At 38.2% G+C, this 15,494-nt stretch overlaps 1 protein-coding gene and 1 pseudogene across 37 annotated transcripts in view; one reads left to right on the top strand and one right to left on the bottom strand.

Moving 5' to 3' along the window:
- Window positions 1-15,494, top strand: part of Ptprd (protein tyrosine phosphatase receptor type D) — a 2,001,112-nt gene that overhangs the window by 1,217,316 nt on the left and 768,302 nt on the right. The gene's annotated exons all lie outside the window — the stretch shown is intronic.
- Window positions 2,378-2,644, bottom strand: LOC118577107 (annotated as a pseudogene).

Here is a 15,494-nt window from a genome sequence, read left to right as displayed (position 1 = left end):
ATGTGTACATCCACTTTGGCAATCACTGTCAAGGATCTCAGATGGTTTTTTTCTTTTAATACTATGAATTTAATGGTGTAATACTGGCATTGATGATATGGGAGTAACCAGCCATGTGTAAAAATTGAACTTGAGGCCCACCTCAAAATATGGAATATACTTGACATTGTCAATAAGGCCAAGAACATCTGGATAGATGGGCCGTGGCCCCTAGAAGAAAATGTAGTACTATTAATCTGATAAATAAACATAGCAATAAAATTATTTCTAATGGCAAATTGCTATACCTATAGATCATTAAATTGCTCACCTTCATCAGAGAAGCTTCTTGCAGTAGAAAACATTAACAAAGAGACCCAAAACTGGTCAAAATACAGATAATAAAATACTTCAGAGTGATAAGTGGTAAGTGGAATGTCTCTATCACACACCCTTAAAGCTCAAGAATCTACAGAGAAGAGGAGGAAGAAAGACAGTAAGACTCAGAGGTGGTGGATGGCTTCAAAGAAACTTTCCCAGACACAACTGATGCACATATGCTCATGTGAACTCACAACAATTGTGACAGCATGCCCAAGTTCCAAGTGGACAATCAGCATGAAGGAGAGGTGGTGGATACAAATTCCTACTGTTAACTCAGGAGCTATTGTCATTTGTTGGCTGCAAGGAGAGGGGATGTCATTTTTCTTTAATGGTATGACATCTGGTATATCTACTAGAATCCATGGCAGTCCACACACCCAGGAGTAACGCAACCTGTGGTAGATGGATTTGTGGAAGACGGTAATAAGATATATGTAATAGATAGATGAAAAACATAGATAGATAGATAGATAGATAGATAGATAGATAGAAAGTTAGATAGATAGGTAGATGAGATAGAGATATAGAAACAAATATAACATTGGGCAACTAAGAAGATGAGGGAAGATCTTGGAGGATTTGAGGGGTCATTGAAAAGGACCAAGTATATTCTATGCAATTCTCAAATAATTAATAAAATCATTTTAACATACTGTGAATTTTAGTGTCTTATTGTCATTACAATGCTATTTTAAAATCAAACGAAAAGATTGTGTTAAAGGTAATATTTTACCAACTTTATACAAAATTCACTTTTTCCTTCCTTCCTTATAAATGGGGATAATTGTGTTTTTTCAATGGTTGGGCAGATAAAGGAAGATGAGTTTCCCCAAGTTCTTCTAAGCTTGCATATCACACCATAATTTTAAACATTATTTATTTCTGTCTGAACGTATGCCTGCAGGCCAGGAAAGGGCATCAGGTCTCAGTACAGATGGTTATGAGCCTCCATGAGGTTGCTAGAAATTGAACTCAGGACTTCTGGAAGAGCAGTCAGTGCTCTTAACCTCTAAGCCATCTCTCCAGCCATATCTCAACATATTCTGGCAGAAACATTAATTGAGAGTATGAGGGTCGCTTGTTTCCATGAAAAAGGAATATACCTAACTGGAAAAATGATTTCAACCTAAAATACACTAGTCCCCTCACTGTATGTTCACGCTGTGTATTCTACTAGTGTGAGCATTTCAGGATTGGAGGAGACAGAAATCATCAAGCTCAAAATTCTTTTTCACTTAAATGATGTTTGACTTTACATCTAACTATAAAAGGAAAAATAAATAAAACACAGTGAGTCTTCTTAATGGTTTCAACCTGAACCCACAGCACATTCACTGATTATCTGCTAACCCAACAATTTTTATTATATAAAGGTTTGTATAGAAGTGGATAGTTGTGGGAAACAGTATTCAAGTAATGGTGTTACTGAATACAGTGCTGATAAACACAACAGTGGAAGCTTTTCTCATTTACTCTGAGTTTTCTAAATTAAATGGTTCATAAAGAGGTACTTTATGTAGCAGAATGAGAGGCTCCCCTCTTTTCACAAATTTTACAGCTAGTGAATAGTGGTAGTAACTAATTTTGATGTTCACTGAACTTTTCTTGAGTTTTCAGACTATAATATTTTTTTGCATGGGTGGGTGTTGGGTCTATAGCCTCACACTCACTAGATAGGTGATATGTCACTGATCTCAATCCCTTACTCTACACTATAAAATCAATAGACCCATTCATGAACTGAATAATAGTGGTTTGTGGATGACCCAAACATATCCTTTCAGGGATGTAAAGAGATGGAAACCTTTCAACTAAATAAAAATATTTGCTGTATTTTCATTTTGGTGATATCTCATGTGTGCCAATGTTTCTATGTTCTGGTTACTATAAGAGAAATTATTTTGAATTCTTATCCAACATTTAAACAAGATATCAGATTCATAATGGTTTCTTTTTATATATATCCAAAATGTGTTTAGTGGGATGGTTCCCACTCTCTTGAATCAGGTACTTTTCAGTGCTGCTTCCTCCTGAAGGAGCATCCTTCTGTCAGCCTTCCTTTTTCTGCCTGTGGGCTGACAGAGGACAGTGGAGCAGCCACCATACAAGACTACCATTTGTGCATGACTAAAGACCATGGTGATCTTTTAGCATCCTGGACATTCCACATCCACAAAGTAGGAATTGGGGCTCTGTACCTGGTGCTTTTTCTTGTGTTTCCTCTTTTCCTCTTCTGGAGAGGGATGAAGGAGATCCTTTGCAAGAGGCATGTTCTCGTAGGGAGGTCATCACCGCAGGAAAAGCTCATAATGGTTTCTTAAAACTCTATATGTTTTATTTTTCACATCAATAAAAATAAACAATAGCACTCTCTTCTTTTCAGCATTTTGGTGACGATTAGATGAAATAATTCAGGGCAGTTATGCTACTTGACACTTTGTAAGCAGATATAAACTCCTGGTTCTTGGTTACATTTTAGATTTGTGCAAGTAAGAACCCCCGCAATGACAAAGAAACTCAGACATGTTTAGACTTACATGTAACTGTATATTGAAATGCTGCTGACAAGATCTTTGGAAATACTGGTAAAGATCGTAAGTTCTCAAATTGGACTATGTAAAAGAATTCCTGAAGGTATCATTAAATAGTAAAATCAAGACCTTACTCTACCAGATCCTCCCAGAGCAGTGCCTGCATGTCCAGGCGTTACCAGCTTCTGCACTGATCTGCTTCTAGAATAGAACCAGTTTAGAGTCTATTCAAGTCTATGCCTCAGTTCAGAAATGTGGTTTAATAAGCAATTAAACATGTGCATATTTTTATATCAGACTTTACATTAGCCTAAATGCCATCCATATACACACTGATGACTGACATTTGTGGTAATGAATATCTTCAGAGGATGCTTTCTAGACCTTCTTTTCTGAAAATAATTTTGTTTTCATACGATATAGTCTGACTTTGGGTTCTCTGCACCCTAGTCCCCCCAGTTCCTCCACACTCCTCTCCCATCAAGATTCAAACACTTTCTTTCTCTTGCTGGAAAAAAAAATCCAAGGAACAATAACAAAATAAAATAGATAAAACAAAACCAAACAAACCAGAATAGAAAAGAAAATAAACAGTAGAAAAAAATTTAGGCAGCCCAAGAAACAAATATAGAAGCATAGACACACACATACACACATATAGGAATCCCATAAGATCATAAAACCAGAATTCCTGATAGACACATAAAGGACCTGTAAGGTTTAAAATAAAAATGCCCTGACTAAACATTATGAGACAGAGAACTTCCAAAGATGCTCTTGAGTTCATTTTATCCACATAGACTCCCTTGGAGAAAATTAATTTTCTATTTGCAAGTGGCTATCAGTTGGAGATAGCTTCTCAGTTAGGAGTAGGGGAGTTTGTCTATATCTAGTACTTTTTAGCTCTAGTACCTCATCTGGTGCAGAACCATGCAGACCCTGTGGATGCTGCCACAGTCTCTTTGAGTTCATATATGTGTTGCTTATGAGCTGTGTTTGGAAGGCCTTGTTTTCCTTAATGTCCTCCTTCTCCTCTGGCTCTTACAGTCTTTCTATCTCCTCTTCTGCAGGGTTCCCTGAGCCATGAGAAGAGGGATTTGATGAAGTTATCCCTCTTAGAGTCATGTGTTTCAAGATAGATCTCTCTCTCTTTGTGCATTGTCTGGCTGTGGATACTGTGTTTGTTGTTATGTGCTACAAAAGGAAGCTTCTTTAATAATAAATGAGCAAGGCATAGATCTGAGTATAGCAAAATTTCATTAAGAGTCATTCTCTTGCTATCTCTCTTTAGCAAACAATAGTATTTGGTTTTCTACAGTCTCCTTGTCATCACTGATATAGCATTTCTCAAGATGATGTGAGCTATCTTTTGAGATTTTAACTACAAAGATTATGCATGACTTCTTTCTTCAAATAAATTAGCAAACAGATGTCTTCCATTTATGCTTCTTTATACTGTCATTTACCAAAGGTACAAGATACCAGTGTATAGTGTGATTTCCAGAAGAGAAGGGTAAGCAAGCATATCCAAGCTCATTAGACACTGACCATTTATGTAGCATGTATGTATTGGCACTTTAAAATTATTTAAGTAGTATAAATGTTCAGAAATATAAAACATGTATTATTATAGTCCAAACACATGTTTTAAGTGTGTTATAATTTGGTACTGATTCTACAAACACTTAATTAAGCAAAGTAAATTTTATAGAGATATTTCTGAGTTTCTGAACATAGGTGTCAGGTCTTAGGGAAGTCTTCAAGTTCATTCTGAAAAATCATATAACAACTTAATTTAGAGAATAGTCTCTTCACTATTCTGTACAACACAGAGAGCCTTCACTTCACACTTTTTACTAAGTTAAATTTGTGAAACAGTGTAGGAGATGTCCATCTTTTGTTGTTCCTAAGATAAAACAAATGGAGACATGTCAGCATACATCATAATCCACACACATAGGAGGTACAGGTAGGAGGACATGGAATCATGCACAGCCTGGTCTACATAGTACGTTCAAGGCCCTATCTCAAAAACAAACAAACATAAGATGCACTAAGGAAAGACTAGGGCCTCATGGTTATAGAGAGACAGCAAATAGCTACAGTCAGAGACACCCACGATGTTGGCCCACTCCATTTCTCTCCTGTAGGGAACAGAGAATGCGAAACAAAAGAACAATTGGATGCAGCTGTTGTTTTTCCTGCTTCTAAAGAGATTGTAGATTGCAGATACATCCATTTCATTCATTGGCCCTTGTGTGATATTGTGTTCCCCAATATATCATGCACCCTAATAAATTTATCTGGGGTCAGAGAGCAGAACAGCCACTAGACAGACATAGAGGCCAGAAAATGGTGGCACTAACACCTTTAATCCTATCACTTGGGAGGCAGAGATCCATCTGGATATCTGTGAGTTCAAAGCCATACTGGAAATAGCCAGGCGTGGTGACTCACACCTTTAATCCCAGGAAGTGATGGCAGAAAGCAGAAAGGTATATAAGGTGTGAAAACCAGGAACTTAGAGCTGGTTAAGTAGAGCTGGTTAACTTAGAGCTGCTGTGAGTAGGAGTTAAGCTGAGATTCATTCTGGATGAGGAGACTTCCAGTCTAAGGAAACAGGATCAGCTGAGGAATATGCAAGGTGAGGTGGCTGTGGCTTGTTCTGCTTCTCTGATCTTCCAGCTTTGACCCCAGTTGTAGTTAGAGTTTTCCTGCCTGGCCCAGTCAGGACAAATCTCTCTTACCCGCCAGTCCCACAGACGCTCAGACCCAAACAAGAAAGCACACAGAGACTTACATTGTTTACAAACTGTATGGCTGTGGCAGGCTTCTTGTTATCTACTTTTTCTATCTTAAATTAACCCATTTCTGCTTATCTATACTTTACCACATGGCTTTGTGGCTTACCAGTGTCTTTACATGTTGCTTTTCATAGCGGCGGCTGGCAGTGTCTCCCCAGCCTTCTACTTCCCAGAATTCTCTTCTCTCTTGTCCCGCCTATACTTCCTGCCTGGCCACTGGCCAATCAGAACTTTATTACCACAGAGCGATATCCACAGCACTTCCCCTTTTCTTTTTTTTTTTTTTAAGGAAGATTTTAACTTTTACATAGTACAATTACATATAACAAAACAATTATCAAGCAAGAATTACAGTTACAATATTAAAGAAGATATCCTATCTATCTTATATTTATGAGTCTAAGGTTTTATATCTAACATCTCTTTTATCATAACTGAGGAAATTATAACTATCTAGTCTTGAACCACATCAAAGACCTCAGAAGGATATAATATTACCTGAGAACCGGGAGAAGGATGCAAGCAACTTTCGGGAGTCTTGCAGGGTAGACAGAGACAGCTGGCAGCCTGGACAGTCACCTAATGTTCCTTTGTAAAGTTGGGGCATTTGTCTTCAGCCCACAGGGCTAGAGTCTCTTGGTCACTTCTCTCAGTGTCCTGTAGAATGTCTGGCAGTTTCCTCTGCAAAGCAGGAACCTGAAGGACCATTTTGTCAAGCAAAGTTTAGTGGTCACCTTTCTATGGATCCTGCATGTCCAGTCGATCAAGCAGTCCAGGCAAGAACAGTTTCTTGCCCAAATGACTATTTTTGCCAAGGTGAAGATAAACCCCATACAAAGTGTCTTTAATGCCCATCCTCCTCTCTGAAGTAAATCGGTGCTGCCAGGAGCAGACATGTCTCACTGTCCAGAAAGTCTAAATTTTAAAAATATTTTAAATGCCATATTCTGTAGACCTTTGAAATGTTTGGAGATTACCTGTCTATCTGAAATATCTCTGTGTATACCTAGAAGACTTAACTAACATGGCTATGAGTATGATTATCATAGATGACCAGTTATTAATCTATTTTTAATTATCCATTACAATTTTAAATGAGCTGTACAAACATAATACCTTAAACAAGAGTAGAAATATATACACAGTATAACAAAATTAACTTTAAGTTTGTATCAATAGACTAAAATCTATACCAATGTAAAACATTTTAAATGAGTTGTTGCTCTTTAGAAGTAAGTTCATTAATCTACCTTTTCATCCTATCATATCTATATCATATCCCCTTTTTATCTTTAGAAATAGATTGCATTTATAATCAATCTGTTTTAAATAAAATATCGGTTTTGCTCTGTCCCACACCAGAGGGCTCTTCTGATTTGGGACACAGGAATCTCTTAACCTTTTTTTTTTTTTTAAACAATGTGCTTGGGTTTAGAGAAGGAGTGAGCCAATTCCATCTCCAAAGCCAGCTTGATAATTTTAGGAAATTGGGTGCAGTTTTTCTTACTACTTCCTGCTGGAGGGGGGCGTTGTATCTTATGGGGACATAAAGAAAATTTTAGGATTATGGAGTAGTCCATGAGGGTAAACCTCTGAGCCAGTTGCCTTGAAACCATTCTGGATGTCAGATCATCTGGGCCATTGTGTCATTGGAGACCTTTCAGGTGGTCTTGGCTGATCAAACCTGATGTATCTTAATCTGGAACAAATCCATAGCCTCTGGCTTTCTGTGGAAACAAAAGCAGAGACTCTCTTCCAAAGCAACATATCCTTATATCCAAATTTTGAAGTCAAGATACCTTTAAAATTTACATATTTGTTTAACTCAACAGCTTTTATGATCAAATCTTTTTCTGTAGTTAAAAATCCCAAAGACAACATAAACCAGATTCTCTGTGTAATATCCATCTTTGTAAGACTGAAATGCCTCTGTGGCTGCTGGCTCCGCCCACCTCAGCTACCCAACATGGCAGTGGTACAGTTCACTGCCAGCTCTGGGTCTGGAGCCATGTGTACCATCAACTATCAGAAGCAGTTCTATCAAAGCAGTGCATAACCCAGAAACTTTTTTTTTTTTTAAACTAGCAAAGGTTAAATCCACCATGCAGCAGAGTAAAGTGTTGCTTGTAGACTCCTCATTCCCACCACACTGCAGATCAGACGCACAAGCCAGGAACCACCATAGTAGCTCAAACTGGCAGGCTGCCGCTACCTTGAGAAATACAACTAGGAAGCTGTTTTTAGCTCCATTTTAGAATCTTTTTTCTCAGGTTTTAGGTGGAAATTCTTGCCAATACGTTGGGCGCCATTTGTAGTTAAGAGTTTTCCTGCCTGGCCCAGTCAGGACAAATCTCTCTTACCTGCCAGTCCCACAGACGCTCAGACCCAAACAAGAAAGCACACAGAGACTTACATTGTTTACAAACTGTATGGCTGTGGCAGGCTTCTTGTTATCTACTTTTTCTATCTTAAATTAACCCATTTCTGCTTATCTATACTTTACCACATGGCTTTGTGGCTTACCAGTGTCTTTACATGTTGCTTTTCATGGCGGCGGCTGGCAATGTCTCCCCAGCCTTCTACTTCCCAGAATTCTCTTCTCTCTTGTCCCGCCTATACTTCCTGCCTGGCCACTGGCCAATCAGAACTTTATTTACACAGAGCGATATCCACAGCACCCAGTACCTGACTCCAGACTTCTTTTTATTAATAAGACCTTTAAAGTTTCATGCTACAGACTCTCCCAGTCTTTCTGTATGAATCTTATCATCCTGTTAAATAACTAGTATTCACACCCACTATTGTGGCTGCAAACCCTCTACCTCCCTTTTACTGATGGATAGATAGAGTGAGTTCATCTGCATAGCTTTTGTCAGAAATGATGGCTGTGCTGCTCTTACACTTGACTCATAATTTGCTTTAAAGTACTATTTCATCCTCCACTGATCATAAGGAACTGAAATTATGAAAATAAAAACATTAAATGGTACCACATTATGGCTACTGCTTTCGCTTCATCCTATGTGCTCAGTTATCAACTGGCCCATGCTTGCAACTAACTTCCTGGCCACCAGTAAGACACTGTGATCTTTTTTTTTTTTTTTTTTACATTTTTTAAATTATATTTGTGTTTTAATTTTACACATCAGCCATGGGTTCCCCTGTCCTCCCCCTCCTGCCCCCACCCCCACCTTCCCCCCATCCCCTCCCCTCCATTCCCATCTACTCCAGGGCCAAGACTCCCCTGGGGATTCATTTAAACCTGGTGGATTCAGTACAGGCAGGTCCAGTCCCCTCCTTCCAGGCTGAGCAAAGTGTCCCTATGTAATCCCAAGGTTCCAAACAGCCAGCTCATGCACTAAGGACAGGTCCCGGTCCCAGACCCTGTCATCTTTAGAGAGGGTTTTTGCATCTTCATGAGTTTTAGAGCTTGTTTTGGATTTTTTTTAAAGTGGGTATGGTGTGTGCAAAGTTTAATCACCATAGTTTCTCTGATGTTTACAGGTTAGTAGCATAGTCACTTTGGTTCTTGACACAGAAAATAAAGACAAATCCTCCTGGAGGTAGATGGAAATCCAGAGCATCACTGAAGTGTTACTGGGGACCAAATCACTGTGTACCTGCTGTGATATTGGGCAGTACTTCTCTAATCCCATTTCAAAGTCTGCAGAAATTGGTCAGCTAAGTGGGGCTAAATGGATTGTATCTGTTCTCTCAATGTGCAAATCTATGCAGTTTGAGGGTCCAACTCACTATGTGTTCACTGGTAGATCATGCTAACCAATGAAATAAGAATTTTAATTTCCATATTATTATCTATACAGTTGTAAGACCTAAAATTATATTTAATTCCTTTTATTGAACTTTCTTTTTTTTTTTTTTAATTCTTAAGGTTATTTATTCCGGTTGAGTATTTGATGTTTCTAACCACAGTATCTAAACTTCTACATAGTTTATAAACATTTTGTCATTCAGTAATTGTTTGGGTTAAATTTTACCATATCTTGATAGTGGTAAACTTTAATTTCAAGCTGAGAGAAATACTACTTTAAACAATCCATAATCTTCCTGATCTTCACAGGAGCCTCTACACAAAACAAAAGTGGCATCCCACACAGGCATTTGGAACACAGCTTTTGGAACACACCCAAAGAGCATGAGTGAATAAGAACCTAGTCCCATATCAAACCATTCTGCTTCAAGATACTATGTACATGGACACTAAAAGATAAAGCAATACTCTTCATTGATTTCCTCCTACCTCCTGTTTCTTAAAATTCTTAACATCAGACTATATCCTGAAATATTTCTAGAAGTAAAGGGAAAAACTCAACCATTTTTTATCTTCATGGTCAAGTAAATGCTAGGAAAGTACTCTGAGGCATACTTCAAATTGTGGTTTGGGGTTTGGATATGTCTTTATATATGCTGCTGATGTGGCTAAAACACATTTTCTAATATACAATTCCTATTCACCTACCTTTTTCAGAAACACTTTGGATATGCTCATGTAGAGAAACAAATGATCATGCTAGGACTTCTAACAAGTCCAGAATTGGTGCTTGTATAAGTAACTTTCCAAAACTGGGCATTCTAGAGACCATTAGTCTTTGCCATCTTATGCCTTGACACAACCATCATTGCCTTTGGAGCTATCCGACAACAGACTACATGCAGACACATTACCTTCATTCTAATTGGTGGACCATGATTATACATCATTGTTCCCATACAAAATTACTTTGTAGAAACCCACATAATCAGCAGCAGATGCTGCAGGCAGCATAACTAGCCTGTGGCCTTTTAATTTTGCTCATATATAAGCTCTAAATGACAGATTTTATGTTGGGAAATTCAGTTTAAAGGGGTGTATTTTGTCTCTATGCTGCTTGTTTTGTTGTTATTGTTAATGTTTTATTTTGCTTGAACAATGATCTTTGTTTTATTCCACTCATCTGCTTTAGCCTACCCATAAAAAAGATAGAGTATGCCTATGGAAAAAAACCATTCTGCCTCCATCTTGGATATCCCTTCTTCCCATATCTCTTGTTCCAAAGATATAACAATATTTTGCTGAATAATAAGACAACTGATACCTAACTATATTATGTTGTCCTCTGAAATATGGGGAAATGTCCATAGATCTTTGTGAATACATGTAAAAAATACATTGGTAATCCTTGTTGGATCCTGGGCTGCCAAGTTGAGACTACATCAACTAACATACAATGTAAATTAGAGGTCAGGTATAGTTGGAGTTTTCCAGTGTCTGCTCTACTCCTGCAGCCACTCAGACCCAAGTAAACACACAGAGACTTATATTACTTATAAACTGTATGGCTGTGGCTCAGGCTTCTTGCTAGCTAGATCTTACAACTTAAATTAATCCATTTCTATAGATCTATACTTTGCCACATGGCTCATGGCTTACTGGTATCTTATATCATGCTTCCTCTGTGTCTGGCTCATGACTCCTGACTCAGGCTTTCTCTTCCCAGAATTCTCCTCTCTCTTGCCCTGCCTGTACTATACTTCCTGCCTAGCTACTGGCCAATCAGCATTTTATTTAATTGATTAATCAGAGCAAAACATTCACAGTAGACAGAAAGACATCCCCATTGGTCAGGGGATGGTGTGAGGCTTGATTCATAACACTTCCAGTCCTTAGAACCTTTGTCAGCTGCTGATTACTCCATTCCAGGACTGGAATAATAAGTTAACATGTACAAAGCCTACCTTTCTTCACTTAGTTTCTTCCCCTAATGCCTCAGAAAGTTTGATTAGGGAAGAGACTACTCTGAATTTTGTTAGCTTTCCTTTGTTTTCTGGCCGTAATTTAGAAGGGCTTCATGTATCTTCACTGTAATACTGGAAATCCTTCAAGACAGATTTTCCCCCTACATGACAGATATCCATTAGTAATTTGTATGTGGTCACTGCACATTAAATATCTAATGAAGTTAAGCTAGACATCAAATAGAGACCTGAGAGCAATGAAGAAATCCACACAAAAGCAAAGAAGAAATAAAAGCTTCAATGGGCAAAATTTATCCTGTGTGATGAGAAAACAAACATGTATTTCTTTTTCCTCATCCAATGTCTGTGATTCACACTCCTGCTAAAAGAAACACAAGATGAACAAAACATATGTGCTATGGTGGCATGATTTTCATTCACTTTCAAGTTATCTCATTGGAAACAGGATACAAAAACCACTGACTTCCTCATAATTTCTTTCACAGTTTTATTAAGACTAAAATTCTATGTGAATTTAAGCCTTCACATTTATTCTTCCTTAAAAGCTTTCATTTTGCCATGTGATGAATATTGGACTCCAGTGGATTATCTGGATAAAGAGAATTAGCTGAGGTTTGCATCAGTCAAGAGACTAAAGTCACCAGAGGCTTTAAGGGAGTGACTTACAATATAAATAGGACTAATCTCCTTCAAGCATTGACTTTCAAGAAAGAGAATTTTCTCAAGACCAGTGTTTTTAATCAGCAAGATCTACAACAAGATTGAAAGTAATGCCAGTGATAAGGGAAGCCGGCTGTGCACAAGGGAACTGAGTGAGCAAGCAGCCAATGATCTGATTCATGAAGAATGTGAGAGGCTGGGGGAGGGATGGATTAAGAAGTCTGTTGGGTTGCCTAACTACTTCTATCTCTGAAACTGCCATCCAAAGCCATCCCTGCCTGAAGTGAAAATGCACCATTTGGAGGGAGGTGAGTTATTAAATGGATGAGGGCACCCTTTGAGATGCTGCAAATATAGACCATGTCCTAATCCTCCCATTCTTACCATTTTTCATGCCAAAAGCATCAATGCTAGTTACAAAATGGGTGGAATTATTCTAGCATGGCTTTGTAGGGAGAAAGGAGAATGAGAAAGGTGTTTTACTTAAGATGATGGGGCACCAGTAAAAGCAGATAAGGTGACCATGAAAGAGACAGAAATTATTAGAGCCTGGCAGTGACCTGCACTAGTACTCCTTGAGTGTTTGCCTTTGGTGACAAGGGAAGTGATTGTTTGGTTTGGTATTATGTAATTTGCGAGGGATAATAAAGTAAAGAAATCAAATGCCTCTATGTTTCAGACATGTTTTCTTGTGTTTGTGGGGGTTTTAAAAAGTTCCTTTAGTATCTCCACAAAAAAGCAATTTTTACTATGAAAAGTGGAATCCATAGCTGAAGTCATTTCCATCTTCATGTGACTTGACTTTGAAACACTTAAGAAATGGGTTCTGACCCTCAGGCAATACTGTTGTGTTAATACTTTCCTGGGCAGGGCACCTTTTAGCCAAGGCTGAATGAGAAGTCATTGTCCTTCTTATACTCCAGAGTATATTAGGATTTGAGGAATACATTTTATTAAAGTTTTAATATAGAGTATCTGAAACTCAAAAATAATATTTCCACTGATGCCCTGGATAATGAATGAGCACTCTAGAATAAAGAAGCATAGAGAGGGTACCACAAGGAAGCATCCCAAGGGCCTCCCTCTAAAGACAGGGTCAGGGGCTTTTATGAAGTGATGATATTCAGTCAAATGAGCTGAAAACTAGACAGCTCGGACAAACACAAAGTTCAGCCATACTCCATCAAAGCAAGTACAGCCAGGTATTTCCTTTTTGCCTCATTTTTTTCCTTCCTAGCTACCCCCTTGAACACATCTCTGCTTCACTTTTACTGGACCATTTTCTTGTTCTGTCTGAGAGATTTTGAAACAGATAACCAGAGTACTCATGCTGTCTCTTGCCCTTTTCCAATGTACTATAAATTCCATTAGGATAATTTGTTTACTACCTATGATAATGGTATGCAAACTATTTCTGTAGGAGACTTTGAGGACCATACTTTGTTTGTGCCAATCATGTATTTAATTTGTAAGACTAAAGAGCCCAAAATATAAAGCCATATACAATATGTAAGCAAATGTAGGTGGCTACTTTCTAGTAAATACGTACCTACAAAAGAATGGTAGTTGGGATTTACCTCTGGCTCGGCAACAGTACCTGGAACAGAATAGTCCTTTAGTAAGAAAGCATGTCAAAATTGAAAATTAAACTGATGTTCTGAGGTGAGTAGAGGAAGAAGATGTGTTTGAGAGCTCTTGTTTAGTTATTGGATTATTTAGTGATTTGAAATAATGAAGGGTTGGGCAAGTCTATGTTTCTGGCCATAAGCAGCAGCACTCAGTGTGGTTAGTGAAAGCGAAGTAGGAAGATGGAATTATCTTTGCACCGTGTGAGTATGAGAATGCTGTGCCACTCTAGAACAGTGCTTGGAGACTGCACATCAGCATCATCTATGGGACTTGTAAGAACACACATTCCTGGGTTCATGGATTTCATGATTCTGGGGTGGGTTCAAGGATTTGCATTTCAATCATGTCCCAAAATGATACTAACCTTTATGGTTGGGACTATACTGTGAGACCAGCTGTCCTAAAAATAATGTACCCAAGTTTGATATCTGGGTGTCAGTATTGGAAGTAAATGGAATTGAAAGACAATCAAGAATAGAATGCAATATATCAAAAGCACTATAAGAAAAATAATAACAAAAATTTCCTTCACTAAGCAAATATAAGAGGTCTCAGGTCTCTGAAATGTCAACCTTTATGGTTAATATTTGTGGGAGACATTTTGTACACATTTTTGCAGTTACCATCAGAGGCATTGCTCAGCACACACTGTCCTCTCTGCTCTGCTTCCTTTCTCAGAGCATTTCTCTCCACTCTCTTCATTATCATTGGCATGTTTTTTTAATATTAGCAATTACATTGAAAGCTACTATTCACTGAATTCTCCTCACAGTGCTTCATCTATATTTTCTTATTTCATTCTCACAACCATTGCTGGTATATGTTATTGTCTCTCCATTTCAGAGAAATTTGGAGACTAATTACCTTGCTAAAGATCAAACTTTTCATAGATAATAGTGAATTACTCCCAGACCTGACAGGACAGAGCTCAAACTCATGCAGTCCTGAGCATTCCATATTACCTTTCTTCCTTTAAGGCAACAAACAAGTAACAACAAAATTTGCACTTTCCATTGACAGTGCACAGTTGCAGATAGGAAATGATGTTGGCGAAATTATTAAGGCCACTCCACATAGTTAAATGGAGGTTTATTTAGTGGCATAACTTATAAGTGAAGGGATAGGTAGGTTGCAGGGTCTGGCAAAGGTATGGTGCAGTCCAATGGTGTTCTCTGGAGAACTCTGCTTGGTCTACCTCCAGCGACCAGGGTCCAGGAACCAAGAGAGCACCTGCATCCGGAACTCGGGTCTTCAGCATCCTCTTTCAGCCATGCCTTGTAGGCATGACCATTACTGAAGCCTTGATGGGGGTTGGAACTTCCAGGTCAAAGTTGGAATAGCTACCTACTACATCTCCCCCTTTTGTCTAAATAAGAAGGTTCTAATCTAATACACAGAAATGGTTATCAAATATTGTCCACGAGTAATGAGGGATAATGACCTAGGTAAGATGGAACTTCAGTCAATGCAAACAATATCAAACAAAAAACACATACTAAAATCCAGAGAAGTCTAGAGCGTGGGTAAATGGCATGTCAAAAAGATCATTTCAAAAGGTGTCCTATCCTAAAGAACCTAAATCTAATACTTAATAAGTTCTATCTAAGATATTATATATACTAAGTTGTAAGTATAACTGCTAGTCTTCAATCCCATCAAAGACCTGAGAAGTAATATAATGGTACCTGAGAAATGGAAGATGGATGCAAGCAACTTTCAGGAATCTTGCAAGAGTAAAGAGAGACAGCTG

Source organism: Onychomys torridus, chromosome 2, assembly GCF_903995425.1.
Source record: "Onychomys torridus chromosome 2, mOncTor1.1, whole genome shotgun sequence".
NCBI lineage: Eukaryota > Metazoa > Chordata > Mammalia > Rodentia > Cricetidae > Onychomys > Onychomys torridus.
Note: the sequence above shows the minus strand (reverse complement) of the source record. Positions and strands in the feature narration are given on the sequence as shown.